Below are 16,213 nucleotides of genomic sequence, written 5' to 3'. Positions count from 1 at the left end.
CTAATATCCGGTGCTGCAAAGTGCACTGGACCAAAAGCAAAACAAGCATTCATTTGGTTACGTTTGAGACTGGGCCTCCTATTCTTTCTCCAGCTATGGACTCGGCATGCTGTACCTCGTGCCTTCACTCCAACTCCTGCTGTCCTGCAGCCCAGCTGAGGAAAATCTGTGCTCTCTAACTTGCACGTGCTCTGCATTTCCTAATGGTCTCATGTGCTAGTCTAAGCTGCCTTATAGGGTAGTAAGCTATTCGCAGGTTTAATACTGTAAGGCACACAAAAGAATTTATTTTTGTTGTTTTATTTACATAAAGAATAATAACTGGCTCTCCCTGTCTCAGTCTTGTGCTATTAATAAAGTCCATGTGAGGAACATACAAATTTATATCACGTGTGGAGCCTGTCAACATAACTAGTCTCTAGTTAGAATACTTTCCATGCTGTGTGTCTCCATATAGTCCATTTTCAGGGACATGTGACCCAGAAATGTGTCATCAAGACACATGTAGTCCACCGGACTGATGAAAGGAATTCAAGGGGAACAGAAGCAACAATGCTGCTTCTTTCAACCTCCACTCAGCTTGTTGCTACTGCTTTCTGCAAAAGTTAGTGAGACATGAAAGAGATTTGTTGTCCTAAATTTGGCCCTGGTTTTACCTTTCATATAACGCTTTTATACAATGCCATATCTTTCCAGAGTCTACTAAAAATGGGAATTAAACATCCACAGATGACAATTTTTAAAAGCAAATAATCACTCCCATGCAATGGCTGAAAGGCAAATTTTTACCTAGAGACTCTGCAACTGGCATCACTGACATTTTTCATTGTCCAATTGAAATGTTCAAAATAAAAATAAACAGAGCTCACACAGAGGAAAATACACTAGATTTTAACATTCTTTCACAATTCATAACCAAAGCTGCGGTCAGCAACATAGAGCGAGAAAGACGTTTGGTTATAAGACATGACTTTAATCAGACAGTCTTATGGTGTCTCATGGAATCCTTCCAAATTAAATGGATGTTCAAATTAGAGACATTCAGACTACAGAAGAAACATCACAAATAAGCTCTTTTGTCTAGAATAAATAGAACCAAAACAGTCAAACGCTCAGGAAGATAACTGATACAACATTGTTCCCTTGGGCATCTTTGTTAGTGATTAACCCAGTCTGTTTGAAATGCTTAAAACAATGAAACTGGTGGACAAGCTATTCTAGTCCACTGGGCATGAACCTTCCTCCTAATCTCTGCTCACCAGGTCTCCCCACAGCCACATCCTTCTAACGCCCCACTTCTTCCTCCCAGCCTACAGCTGGTGAGTCACTCTATTTAATCAGCACCGCCATCAGGATATGCACCTACCAAATCAGGGCAACCCTTGATCTTGCTGCTGTGACCTCTGCCATGCCTATTCCCACTTTTGTTTATTACTTTCACTCATTGCACTGAATCTAAACTTAGACTGTCAGCACTTTGGGGCAAAGATCGCATCCTGTGTGGCATGAAGCCCCCACGCGCAGCCTCTGTGCTGTACACACCTTATGTAACCATAATCATATTAACTGCACAAAGGGATGAAAGAAAGAAAGGACCGCAGTCCTAAGGCCTGATTAGAAGCCTTTTGAAATCAGGGACAAAACTCCAGTGGCTTCAACAGTGCTGGATTGGGCAGGAAGGGTCTGATCCTGAAGGTCTTGCTGAGTGCCTCTTGAAGATCTGCATCTTCTCCATGGTAAGTGATTTCAACAGCAACTTTTCACAACAAAGTCTTAAAGCCTAAAACCGTCAAATAGATGAGAGAGACCCATAAACTCCTCCAGCAACATTTCTTAGACAGTCACCTGTCATGAAAGACTCGTAGCATTAAGGACTCCTGAGATCTAGGGGTCACCAGAGGATATTTTATCTTTCTCTCTCTAGTTTCTTTGGAAAGAATAAAGCAGACAGAAGATAAAAAGTGAAATTATGTCACAGCAGAGGAACGTCTCTGCTTATAGGAAGCTAAGCCTTTTCCACCAAAGTCAAGAAATCTTCAGAAGATGACTATGAAACATCATGTACCACAGTTTCATATACAGTACAGAATTTCGCTCAGCCCCTCCACTTTCTAGTCAGTGTTATCCTTTTATTTACTAAACTACATTATATATTACATGATATAGCATAACTGATCATAGGATCATCTCCAAATCCAGCTACTAATTAGAATACAGGGGAACATCAATGTAAGCGGCAGGACTCTTGATTATGTCAGATTGCCAATGGACACTTTAAAGAAGAAAACAGTAAAATCACGTCTTGGACATGGTCAGCGCTTGATTATCCATAGATGGATTATCTGGGTTGTGGATTAACCAGCTTTGTCTTCCCCATACTCCCTTGGCTGCATCACAGTGCTGCAGAAAGCGTGACGGAGACTCTCACGCCTGCTGAGAGTCTCCTGGTGCCTAAGGTTATCCCTGCGCTCTAAAGAAATGCGTTTACCACATTTTCAAAGATGAGCACACTAAATAGTCACAGTCTAACTAACATATGTTTTGTATTAACTGTGGGTAATCTTCCCCCTCCCTCTCCCTGCCCTTCTTCATTATCTGGATAACAGGCTGCAGACCTTCTCTAAAGGACTGGTTTTGGAAGTCATCACAGGGGTGAATTAGGCAAGAAGGAGCTCAACTGTGCTAATATCTTAATTATAACAACAGAAAGGTCTCATCATACCAAGTTTCTGCCTTTCAGACCCCTGTGTTTCAGACCTTATTCTGCATCCTAGAGCGAGCTCTGACACTTTCACACAGACCAGGGTCCCTCCTCTGCAGAGGTCACCAGGGCAAGTTTGTCTGGAGAAAACCTGCACTTTAAACACGGATTTTGGTGAAATTTGATATGTAGAAGTATACTGAAGAATCAGCCTGTCAAACAGCAGAGTAGGGATACAGGCAGCAGAGAGCTCCAGTTCTCCTTGCAAATACGCTGCTGTTTCAGGGGCCCTATTTGTATCTACGGCGATAAGTGGCAGAGGGCCTTCCCAGTGCTCAGGCACTTTTGGGCTCTGGAGCAGCAGGAACTCCTTGCTCATCTGGGTGGAGCTGAGAGCTCCAGGCTAAAAAACTGACTGGTCACTATCCAGACCGCAAGGATTTCAAAACATATGGTACCCATGGGTCTACCCACATGCAACACATTGCTTTCTCCCTGTGCTATCTTCTCTCTTCCAAAAATCCCACAATTGCCTTTATTGCAACTCTGCTCAGCTTCCTTCTCTGAAGGGAAAAAACATACTGCACTTTTGGACCATATCTGATGTAACAAGCCTGTTCCCACTTCCTGAACTCTCCTTTAACCATAGGCCAGGGAGTCAGTGAAGGGATAAATTACACTGAGCTGCACAGACACCATCTCCACACTGCATTCATGGGTATCCAGAGAGAAAGTGATCTCACCTCTCCGGAAGCAGCTGGGGGGAGAAAGAGATCTGACTTAGAGCTACCTAGGAAGAGTCAGCTGAGGCTTCAGGAGCGTCTCAGACCAGGGAATTAAGCAGTTCCTTTTGGAGCTGAACAAGGTTCTCAACTCATGCAGGCTGGATTAACAAAAAGAAAGCATATTTTTGCATTATTTACCCAGTGACATAATTGTATTTCACATTATTTCAAGATATCTCTTCTTAACCGTACTGTAGGTGGAAGTGAGGAAACAGGGTTTGTAGTCATTTGGGATTAACAGGGGGTGAAGAGCTGGTTGAAAATGCACATCTGTGAATTATTAATTAACCACAGACCCTTCCTTTCCTACCTTCTCTTTATTCTGATCCTGATAAAGCTCCTCCCTCTTGTTACACTGTTATTTGCCTGGGATTTATTTGCTTAGTTATTAACAGTCAGGTATATAAGGGACTGTACTTTTCCTTCTATTGGATTACGCTGCTGTTTCCAAAGGAAAGTCCCCCCTATATCAGCCACAACACGTTCAGTTTGGGACTGTGACTTCTCTGAAATATGTAGTAATATAAATTCTTGGAACAAAGGGGGAAGGAGCCTTATGGCATACATATGGGAGCATGGCTAAACACAGATAATACATGTCAGCTTCAAAAGACTGCAACAGCAAGTTTTTTTCTTGCTTTCATCATGCAAATGTCTATATATGGAGAGTGGCTTGAAATCATGTGATTTCCTGAAGTTCAGCTTCCCCTATTTGTAAACATGCGTAAGAATTTCACTTTCTGATTCCTGGAGACCTCAAGCAAGGTGCTTCTCAAATCTTTTCGCTACAAAAATTTGTCCTCATTTCTCTTAACTTTTGCTACACTTTCAAAACTGTGATATTTAGCCATAGTCTTCCTTTATAAAGCCTGGGTACACTGGAACAAAGGTATGAAATTTGATAAATTTCATTATTTATAATGACATTGTCATCAACAGAAAAAAAAGATAATTAGCTGCGCTCAGCTGTATTTTCTCTGAGAATTTCAGCATGTTAAAAATGTGGGAAAACTGACTCACTCCTGAGACGAACACAGTATAAATCCTGCTGATTATTTGTGTTGAGAGTGGTACTTGCCACTCATTTATTATATGAGAGTACCTGGCTCTGGTCCTTTATTAGCCAAGTGCCATTAAAACAGCAGCTGGCTATGCTGCAGATACTCTGCAAGATCTTGAGAAACTATGTTTCTGATAGGGTGGAAATACTTTAAATATAGTTTTTCTCACTGTATTTTAGTATTTCTTCTATGAATATACTACCCTATCTGATGAAACAATCTCACTGACTCCAGCAGGACCACAATGACAGTCTTAACTGCAGCTGGAATTCAGAAATAGATATTATGCAGCATTGACAAATATTGTAAATCATTAAAGGACTGTTTTAAAGAATATGGGTCTGGAAATGACTGCCCTACCGTTGTTTAATCCCCTGTTATTGAAGGCCACGTTCTCGAATCACTTCCAGAAACAGGTTGCAGGCTATTAATTAGCTTTCACTATTATATAAAATTAGAGGGACAGGAGTAACAATTCAACAGAAAATAAAACACGTTAGACCCCACCCCAGGTGTAAAACTCCCATTTCATAAACAGTCTCTGTGTTAGTTTACTGACCATGCCTGATCTGCCATGACTCTAGCCAGTTCCACCGCTGGACCAATTGCAGCAGAAAAATCTCTTAACTGGCAGCCTGCGTAAACTAAGAGGAGATGACAATACACAGGGAAAGGGAAGGGAGATGAGGACACCAAAAAGGAAGATGATGCAAACTAGATGAAATTTGAAAGAACATGTTGAGACCTTATCCTGCTACAGATCGATTGCTCCAGTTAGCTGAACTTTGCAGCTGCTCCACCTTTCTGATAAACTGAAATGAATCCCGCTTCATTTCAATGCTGTTTGTATCCAGACTTACGTGCACATCTGGCTGTCTCTAGGATATACATTAGGAAACTAATGGAAAGCACCTGATAGCATCAACCAGATAAGATGGCTGATGTTCCCAAAATGTTGTAAAAATACAAAATAGTATTTTGGGCTGGGATGACTCAGAAATTAGTGTCAGCTTGCCAATTTGGAAGGCCCTAGGATGTTTGCTTCAAATAGTATCTTGGTAACAAATTCATATGTCACATTCACATACATAAATCCATACATAATGAAATTAAAGGTCACAGCTCCTTAGAAGAAGCCCTGTTAATACTAGAGTATAAAAAACTGTCTGCTGACTACAAATAGAAAACTTTACACTCCGAAGGCGTTTCATTAACTGAATTGATCTGTTTCTGCAGCTATATTCTGTAATAGCCTGTAGCAAGAAGTGCCCTTGTTTTTTTGTTTTTTTTTTCATGTCTTTTATTTGGCATTTTTGTCATGCCTGGCTTTCAGCTGGAAGCATTACATTTTCTGTAAAGGACTTAACTCTGAAGACTTACAGATCTTGCATAGGCTGAAAACACATTTTTTTAACAGGGAAATTTCCCTTTTGGTATCTAGAAGCTCCATTAGGAGGGTAGAAATGGGCCCTTACGTGATGTATAGACAGCTGACATGAGAACCAGATAACAATTTATTTTAGGGATGGCATCACCCCAGAGATGGGCTCTATAATTAGTAGCAATAGGAGGAATTAAGAATGGGAAAATTTATACTGCATATGTGAAATAAAAATTCCTCACAGTCCAACAGAAAAATTCCCCTGTGAAGGGGATGTCATATGCCTTGAGATGTTTATGGATAGTGCCTAGAAAACAAACAAAGCAACCAAGTAATAGGAGTACACTGGAGATTAAGCATACATAGAGAGTTAGACTAGGACAACTACAGGACTAGATTATTACTGTACTAAGGCCACAATCATTTCAGTCACAGCACAGGCTGCCAATGAGTATCCTGTAAAATGCACCTAGATGCATTCCTTTGGATGGTCACTAGTTGCATGTGAAAACCGACAATTTTAAACATCATGATGAGATCTGCACTTTTTTCCTCCCGAGTTATTTTGCAGCCTGGAAAAATGTACTGGGGGAAATTTTTGGGAAATTACTCCACTTCAGTACCTGCTAAAGTCACGTGCCTTGAGGTGAAAAATTGGTCTAGGTGAAATGATATATTCTGAACTTAGCAGTAAACAAGTTATCAGTTTCTTAAATTAAAACACAAAATGCTTTGGAAGTCAAAACAAATGTCCGCATGACTGGAGCAGAAACCTAATATTTGATTTCTGGGCATTTGACAGGAATTATAGAAACCTCTGATTTAAAGTTCTGCATGTTTCACTGAATTCAAAATAGCCTTAAGGGCAGTTCCCCAAACTACAGGTGATTATGAAAATAAAACCCCACATTTCTCAAACAAACCAAAGGCTTGGTTTAAACCCTGAAGAGAAACTTGTGGAGACTGGCCCAGACTGGATCACCAAAAAAAGAGATAAGGGCTGGTTCTGCACCAATCTGGTCATGTCTGAAGCACGCCTGTAATTTTACACGTGAGTGCTCTCTATGGCTTCAGTATAATTATTCCTGCACTTAGAGATATGCACATAAGAGTTTCAATTGAGTCTTACTTACACATTCAGTCTGGAGCATCTTGCAAAATTAGGTGCCTTCAAGAGCAAAGCTTCCAGGGCCCAAGACACAGAGGCCTGAAGATTAGGCTTCATTCGCTTGACCAATTAGTTGCTATTTGGAGCTGTACAGGATTGCCAGTATGACACAGCTACAGGTAGGCATGGCCTAAGTTCCTTTAGTCCCCAAAAGGCTCACAAAGTCCTTAACTTACTAGAAACAAACAGCAGCAGAAAGTTTTCTTACTCAGAAGTCCAAATCTGCCCCGCCAGTGGGTTTGAAGGCTGAGGACAACCTCTCAGTCTCACTCACGACACCTTCTCCTGGTTTCCTCTCTATCTAGTACCTATGACTCCAGGTTGATATTTTAATCCCTGTAATAGTAATTGGGGCAACCTGGCTCCGCCTTCCCCTGCGGCCTAGTACCTCCGGCACTGGCTCCCGGCACCTTTCTCAGCACTGGAATGGGACCACTTGCTCTATGTCTGAGCCTGAAACCTACCAGCCTGGAGCTGCGAGGCTACAGTTGGATGCAAAGACCTCCCTGTCCATTAATGCCTTTCAGTATAACACTATTGAATAAATACCACACAATCCTATTGACTTCACTTCTCCATTGTAGCTAGCACGTAGCCACAACTAGGTATTGCATCACACAGACCTAATGTTTGCTTTTTGACGATGGCCTATGATGGGTATTAACCTCTGGGCCCATTTCCTGTCCCTGACTCGAGCCTGTTCTATTGCTATACTCCCTCCTAATTGCCCCGAATCACTGATTGCCTCCTCCACGCCCTGGGATGGCAAATAGGGTTTGGTGCACATTGCTCAAAATCTCCATTTCACGGTACTGACACTCCTCTTGTACAGAAGCTAATTTGGTATTTTAAAAGCCCACATAACTTACAAGCACTCTGTTTGTTTTCTGAGATTTCCAGAGGAGAGTTCAGCAGGTTTCCACAAGTCTCGGAGGCTTGGCTACAAGGAGACTCACACTGCTGAGACCCCAGCAAGGGAGGTCCCACAGCAACCTGACCCTCACGAGGTGGTTCTTCAGGACTCGCTGAGAAATAGGCCCTTTTAGCAGCAGTAACTGAGGCACTGCAAATCCCTGGGCGAGGCTGAACATTTACACCACTAAGAACTGCTTATTACTGCTTAGAGTCTGACTTGAAATATCTCCAATATTCAACATTTAGCGACTTTTAACAAACTTACCAAAACTTAAAAATATTTTCCTTAAGAATGACAGGACACAATAGTAATAATGTAAGCTGCACAAATTTTCAGCTCTGCTTGTATGTTCCTCATTCTTTCACAGCATGAATATTATAAAGAAACCACGGAAGTTTCAAACAGCAGTGGTTTTCTTTAGACATATATAAATTCATGGTCTAGCCTGGGTGGTTTCTGAAACACAGGGACAGTAAAAGAGGCCATTAGGACATACTCATTCAAAGACATGCCACCTTATGTCTGCCAACACATTAATTTTATGCTCATTAATCTGGCAACACTTTAATTCTACCAAAATTTATATTAGCTTCCACATTAAGGGATATGGCTCAGCACCAGGGGCTCCTTACAGAAGAGGAGCTCAGCTATGCCCCTCAAACCTCATGGGGAACCTGACCTTCCACATTCGACTCTAAAGCTTCACTACAACCTTAGAAAAGCTCCGTCTCTTTATCGACACTGTTGAATCTTATTTTGGCTTGGCAGATCTCTTTTCCCACAGACCTGCTTCTCCTCCTATTCTCCTCGTCCCACATCCTTCCCTCCAGAGTCTCCTTCCCTTGCTCCCATCTCCCTAATTATTTTGGGCCCATTTCCACAGATCTACTTTTAAGAATACAGCAGCATCCTATAAACAGGCTAGTCTTGCTAGCTACAAAATTCACTCGAGTTACTGCTTGTAAGGCAGCACAGAGGAAAAAGGATATTCCAAGGGGACCCTCTTGACATGACCATTCATCTGTCTAGATCAGCAGTTCCCAAGCTTTTCGGCTTACGACCTCATTTCCGTGCTCGTGACCTCTCTTCCATCAGTGCTCCTTGGGGTCGCGACCCTAACTTTGAAAACTTCTGGGCTGGATCAGTCAAAAATGATGCCCCAAGAATAATTTTCTAATCAGTGCCATGTTTGTTTATGCTGCTGAGTGGCGTGATTACCCTGAAGTTCAGGTTTGAACTTGTCTCTTTGCTTGTTTGTAAGTCTGGAAAGAATTTCTGGGTGTCACTCAGCCAGCAGATAGTGAACTCTATAACTTTTGACTGTTCTGGTTAGAGACAATTATATCCCAACTGACCTGGTATGGCATTAAACACTCAGCTCTAACGTTCAGCTATGCCTGGATGAAGCAGGGATCTCGCTTCTCTGCAGTCTGAAAAGATCACTTTTTTCTATACTGGCATGCAGTGATCATTCGGATATAGTTGCCATACCCAAATCATTCCTTATACAGTAACATGGTTTCATCTACTGTGCATCTGTACTGCCTCACATTTGCATACTATTGGATGAACTCTAATAACCTCTTCACATCAGTTTGTCTTTCTCTTTATGGTCACTGAGAATTTGTGGTTAGTGCAGTCTCTGAAATTAAGATTATTGGGAAATTTTAAACTATCCGTTTCTCATATTTTCATGTCATATGTCTACTCAGTCTGTTTGTCTCTCCTTAGAGTTGGTTCCAGCACTACTGCATTAAAGGCTGGCTCCTTTAGCTTCCCTGTCCACAGGATTTCTCTCACCTGGTATTCTCTTTCTCTAAGCCTAAAGCAGTTGTTTGACTTTCTATTTGACCTCAGCGTATATGAATGTGACTATTTTTCAATTCAAACAACCAAGAGATATCTGCCTAGACACACCAGGCTGGAATTTGGGGAATGCAAAGTGGAAGCTAAGCAGTACCGACAGCACCTGGGAGCAGCCAGCCTTCATATCTGCCTTGGGAAAAAAAAGAATATAAATCTTGAGTCCAAGGGGGACCAATTAATATGAGCATATGAAAGGACCTACCATCATCCGTGCAGTTGAGGAGAATCAAGTTACTGAAGACCAGCAGAAGAGATAGAGAGGAGAAAGATATTTGGGGCTTGTGGCTTTGGGCCACTTGGGCATCTGTGAGTATGTGAGGTAGGTGAGTATAATCCGTTTCTGCAGGTATTCAGTCTGCATATGAGGGTTAAGCATCTGACTGTGGTTGCCGCCAATAAAAGAGATTAGGCTGAAAATGTTTCAGTGTGAAAGACAGTCCACTGAAGCCAACATCAGGGCTTCTTTCTCTTAGATTTGATGGGCAAAGCACCATAGCCTAGCATTGCAGGTCAGCAAATTAGGAAAACCAAGTCTTGCTTTGTTAGGCTGAAACTTCGTAAAACCCAGAGCACAACAGCAGGAAGAAGCAGCGCCCCTTTGAGCCTGTAGCGATGTGCATGAGATCATCACTCTTCTGGTAATATACGGCACTTTCAGGAGGGCTGCTGATCCCTGCTGAATTGCAAGTGGTCTTCTCTCTCTCTTGCAGCGTTTTGTTGCTTGTATTGCTGCTTGTAAGAGCGCACCAAGGTCAGGTTTGCCTTCCCCTGTGCCTTTAGGAAATGGAGAGCTGGTGGAGACATCAAAGGGATCAGACTCAAGAAGCTGGTGTGGTTAGGCCACAGACCTGAGTATACTCTGAAAAGTCTCTGCTGCAGACTTGTCCAGTTTCATCCATGGGGTTTCAGATGGCCAGGAAATTTCAGGTTTATGGATTTTTTCTGGTTGTTGTTGATGGATATTTTGTTTGGATTTGCTCCAGATAGGATGGAAATGGAGTGTTCTGCATTTCCTCTGAAGAATAAGTTCTGGAAAAAAGAATTGGAAATATCAAAAGCTGCCAGTCTTCCTCTGTTATGGATTCTGGATGCAGAGCAGCTTTGCCACTGGTTTGCTCCATCACCTGGCATATTGTCACTGCAGAGTGCCCCGGCTTTTTCCAGAGAGGATGGAGCACTGGACATATCCTGAGCCTGAAGATTCTAATCCAACCTCATGGTTAGAAAATGGGCATCTACATGAATAACCCTCTATATAAAGGAAAAACTAGAGGGTTAAATAGAGAACAGAAATCAAAATCAAAATCATCTTATTCATCCTGGTAATAGATGACAAAGAAGGGTGACTGCTCCACAACTCTGCATAGACTAGATGGAATTTAGCAGAAAAAGCAGGTGGACAGCTGAAAACACTGTGACTAGTATAGAAGATAAACCCTCCTTTTGAAGAAAAGGCCCATTATCAAAGGTTCATGGCTGAAAAACTGATTGCATCACTGCCCTTGCAGCTACGTGGCATCTGCGTAATCAGTTAGACTTCTATTCGATTTTGCAAACGCACAGGCTCTTGTTTCAGTGATCTATGAAAGCATGCATATTTCAGATCTGGATAATGGTCTTGTGTACAGGCGCAACATTCGTAAAACATACAAGAAAATACAAAGAGAGAGAAACTGCCTTGGAATAGAAGCTCTTCTCTTGAAGACTGTAAGACAATCTAGCTGATGACTGGGTTGTTCCTGCTGTTCCAGAGAAACCAACAAACAGCATGTGGAAATGTTGGAAGATGGTAGACTTCACCTTGTCAGACACACTCTGATTTTCCTCTAGTAGCAAAGTCACATGCCTTATTGACCCTTTTCCTGGAATCTGACACTGGCAAAAATGTATTAGAAAAAGTGGATGCCAAAAGATAAGGTGTAGAATTCAGACAGGTCTCCATCATGGCTTTAGAAGAGACATATAACCATAGTGGTTCACATCATTAACTGTCCACAGGCCTCTCCCACCGCTACCAGGTCAGACAAGACTCCAGCGGATATCTTCAAGTGTACGTGTTTAAGACTTTGGGGTACCAAAAGACCTATCCTGACCAAGAATAATTTGGGGAAGAAAAGGCATGCAAAAGATTAAAGTACTTTTGAAAAAACTAAACCTTGCATACAGTCACATAGCAGCCACAAAGCAAGGGATAAAGAGGAATTCTAAAGTGAACTCTGCTGGCTACTCCGAGAATCCCGCCAGAGGAATATTAGTTGAACTGGCATTTCTTGGTAAGGCTCCCACTGCCAGTGACTGTACACAAAATGATGCTAAGGGACTCATCACAGAAAAGGTAATAATGTTTACCAATTTTGCTTATATATTAGCTCTGAGTCTGTGCCCATTAACCATACAAATCATATAGAGGAAAAAAAAAACAGCTTGTGAGAGAGTCTTGCAAAGTGGCATAGGAATACAATAAAAATCTGTAATTCTGGGTAAGAATGACTATTGGAAAGTTCAGGGGGCCTCCTGTGTGATCCTGCACTTATCAAAGGGAAAGGATCTGGACAAAAAAAGATCCTATTGGTGAAACTAAAAAAACCATGTAGTCCTTGAAAGGAGGGGATGAACTTTTGTAATAAAAACAAGGATGGAAAAGGAATAATTCACCACAGTTTGTTACCTCTTGCCCTTAGGTAGTACATCACTCCCTAAACCAACCCAGCAGAAAACAGAGAGACGTGGAAAATGAGTGCAATCAGGCAGCAAAATGAGAACAGTGAGTCTTATGCCACCAATTCTCAGAGTAAGAAGCTTAACTATATTACGTGATGGTAACAGATCGCATCTGAGGCACTGAAACTTCAGCCCAAAAGACAGAAACATTTTATTCCCATCTGGGAAATAATGATCCTGCAAACTTGGAGCCTGATGACTGAATTAAAGACAACTTTCACTGAAGGTACTGAAAAGCATGAATGCCAAAACAAGACCAGGGCACCTGACACTAGTAACGCACAAGACGATGAATCAACAAAACAGCCCAGTGACTCTGGAGTCAAGCAGGCAGAAGAGAGTTGCCAGGACACAAGTATTTGAACGTGTATTTGAACATGTTTACATCCAGCACAGCATTATCCACACTTGTCACATGCAAAACCAGAGCCTATTTCCGTACAGTACCCTTCAGGAACGCTGCAGTATTGCCTTATGACATGATATTGACTCATGAGACGGGCATTTCTCTAAATGGAGTGCTTCCTAATGCCAGATAGTTTCAGACTGTTTCTTTAGCGGATTCTTTTTTAAATAGCTTGCTGGCCAGTGATTTGGAGTCACATGCTTAGGCTATTGATCATTCAGAGACTATTTCACAAATTCTTTGGGAAAATACTCAGACTTAGCTAGATAAATAGTAGAGCTACGCTTGTCACAGAATCTCCCTTCTCTGCTTGGAACAAACTGAAGACAGGGGGAGATGTTTCCACAGTCAGTACCAGAGCTGCAACTAAGGAGTGAGAGAAAGACGCTTACCTGTCTGTTCGAACTCGGGGACTACTGTTAACAAGCCAAATGGCCAGAGTAAGTGGTCCGTGAATTAACACAAGGGTTAAGACAAAGATATTTAGAGGGTGAGGGTGCAGAAGTGGAAGAGAGTGCTGGGATTGCATTAGGCCAGCTCCTCTTGTTTCAGGAAATGGATGTCTGCAGAAGAGGTAACAGAGACAAGTCAGGGAGACAGATGTGCCAGGATGGGCAGGGACAGAGACAGCCACAGCTAAACCCAAGAGGATGGTAAAGACAGCTGGGTGGGCTCAGTCACCTCATGTGAAGAGCAGCGGGCACTCCCATTGCCACTGGCCAGTTCCTGGCTATAGCTGGTGGGGTGCAAAAGAGCTCAAGGTAATGGGGTCTCTGCTCATGTTCCCATGATCTCATGTTTTATTACCTTCCAGATTTACAATGCGTCACTGGTCTGGGAGCATTAGTATATCTGTGCAAAAGCAGTTCCCTGTTCCCAGCTATTCTATTTGCATACGTGTGGCAAGGACAGGAAGGGAGACACAGCAGCTTTAGAGGGATAAAGTGACTTCTAGATCCTTGCAGGTGCTTACCTTTTGTCTGGTGTGAACAAGAGCACCCTGAAGCTGTGAACTGTGCTTTGTTTCCCAGTGCCTATGACGGGCCCTACTGCAGTGCTTTTATTTATGGCCCATTTGTAGCATCCCTATGCCATTATACAGTGTTCCACTTAGCTGCAAAGGTCCCCTGGACATGAATTATTCAAAATGGGTTTTTTTTCCCTCTCCTGCCCCCTTTCTACAGTCCCTGGAAACCATCAGGGCAGCATAATAGGGGCTAAGTAGGAGTAGGAGTCAAGCCCTGCCCCAAGAGTGACTGAGAAGAGGTTTGTTAAATAAGGCTGTAAAGGTGACTGGGAAGTCATATGTGTTCCCTTTAAAAGCAGGGTAAATCTTACAGGACAGATCATTCTTGGAAGGAGACCACAAGTCTTCAGTTACGTCAGAGATCGCCACGGACTTACAGCAAATGCTCTGGAAGGCAACAGGAATTCATCAATAGGAATGATATCTACTCTACCAAAATCCTGAAATCGACTGCACTGCAATTTCCCACGCAACTAAACCACAGAACGCCTCAGCTTTTGAAAATCTGGAGCAGGACTGACTACGTGGCCTTCTGCTGATCGCCATGCGCCTAAGGCTGGGAGCAGTCACCTCGTCCACCACAGGCATCTCTGCGTAGGTGGTCTGATGCGTTCTCTTCGGCGTACCTACTCTCTTGATGGACTTTAAAGAGGACTTAGGCATCCAGAATTAGATGAACTGAACTGAAGTTAAAGGGCTAAAGCAAATGGTGCAAATATCCCTCCCCTTCACTGTCAAAACACGTGGGGCAGAGAGGATACAAAGGAGTGCAGGGAATTCTAATACATGACCAGAAGCTGCTGTAAAATTCCTTATGGAAACAAGAGACCTATTATGTTTATCAAGAATTTGCTAAGTAAGGTTAATACCCTGGGCATTGACCCTGCCTCATATGTCCCTAGTAAAGCTACCGCGCTTTTCCCCACTAAGATTTTACAGCAGGAGAGATAACACACAGTCGATAACCCATTACAAACAGGTGCTTTTCTTCTTCTCCCCGTCCCCGTGGCCCCCACCTCTTTGTAGCAGGGAAGATAAGGCTCCAGCCAGAGAGCTTGTTTCCAATGTCAGCCTGTAACTAGCTTATGCCCAAAGAAAAAGAGTCTGATCAGCCATTGTGGTCTTTATCCTGGCAGTTGAATAGCCTGTGTGAATATCAACATTATCATAAATCATTCAATTGCTAGAAGTCATTTTACCCTCAGAAGGATCTGAATAGCAACCATTTCTAAATCCTTATGTACATCCATTTACAGCAGCTGAGCTGGGGGAATAGATAGACCTATTTTTTCAGTTAGCATGATAATCAAGCCTTTCCTCATTTAAGAGTGAATTCATTTGCCTTGGTATTAGCCCCAAATAACAGTTCTAGAAATTGATATGTAATCTCCAGCTGAAACTAAGATCAAGCTGAGGCTTGCCAAACTCCTTCATCCCTCACAACACATGAAAGCCCCTAGCCAGATTCTGATCTTGGTGTGAATCTGAAAATACTGTATTAAACTGAAAAGCCACCATTTTTAACAGTGTTTCTCGGTAGCCCCAGCGTAGCCACACAGATCAGAATCTGTCCTTAATATCTCCATGCACGAGTACTGTGCCGAAACTAGCTCCAAACTATTAATAGCTCACACTATATATACACACACATTGCAGCTTCCAAAAGAATATTTTATCTTTCAGGAGGACAATGCACTCAGAAATGTAATAAAAGGCACAGTTCTGTAAAAAAATCTGTTCAAACCCTTAACCTGGAAGAGTGGCCCCACATTGCCAATCAGATAATAAGCTTAATTCTTACATCACACTTTATTTGTAGCTCGCTGCGTGGTTAATGGTTACAGCTTATCTAACAGGAGAAATGTGAACCCTGAGTTTTAGAACAATAGAAACATGCCTGTCACCAGCGCTCTGCCAATGAATCATGTCCCTGCAGGCAAGTTCTCCCAGAAGGTCATTTGTAACAGAAATCCATCTATGCCTCTAGCTGGCAAAATGCTGAAAAGTGTTTCTCGATTTTGCCCTAATAAAACGTCAAGCAGATCAACTACCAGAACAATTTCATCGTGTAGTATTTTTAAGTTCTGTTGATTGCAAGACTCAATAGCAAAGGTCACCAAGTGAGCCGGCCTGCTTGTTCCTGCATCTGGGATTCCAGAGTTTTTTAGTTTTGTCCTAAAT

The 16,213-nt window shown here is 42.3% G+C and overlaps 2 long non-coding RNA genes across 7 annotated transcripts in view; one reads left to right on the top strand and one right to left on the bottom strand.

Moving 5' to 3' along the window:
• The window catches only part of LOC138060973 (uncharacterized), a 17,820-nt gene extending 12,485 nt beyond the window's left edge, over window positions 1-5,335 (bottom strand). The window contains exons 1-2 of the long non-coding RNA XR_011134501.1: window positions 5,107-5,335; window positions 3,445-3,584 (exon numbers count right to left, since the gene is read on the bottom strand). This is a non-coding gene — a long non-coding RNA (uncharacterized lncRNA). The remainder of the gene's footprint in view (window positions 1-3,444; window positions 3,585-5,106) is intronic.
• LOC138060972 (uncharacterized) lies at window positions 4,213-16,213 on the top strand. 6 transcript variants are annotated; one of them, XR_011134499.1, is made up of 4 exons: window positions 4,221-4,375; window positions 7,989-10,197; window positions 10,862-12,213; window positions 12,560-16,213. It is a non-coding gene; the product is annotated as an uncharacterized lncRNA (long non-coding RNA). The 6 variants fall into 6 exon arrangements; XR_011134496.1 differs by having other exon boundaries at window positions 4,213-4,251; window positions 10,862-16,213; XR_011134500.1 differs by having other exon boundaries at window positions 9,870-10,197; window positions 10,862-16,213.

This window comes from Struthio camelus, chromosome 14 (assembly GCF_040807025.1).
Source record: "Struthio camelus isolate bStrCam1 chromosome 14, bStrCam1.hap1, whole genome shotgun sequence".
Taxonomy (NCBI): domain Eukaryota; kingdom Metazoa; phylum Chordata; class Aves; order Struthioniformes; family Struthionidae; genus Struthio; species Struthio camelus.
Note: the sequence above shows the minus strand (reverse complement) of the source record. Positions and strands in the feature narration are given on the sequence as shown.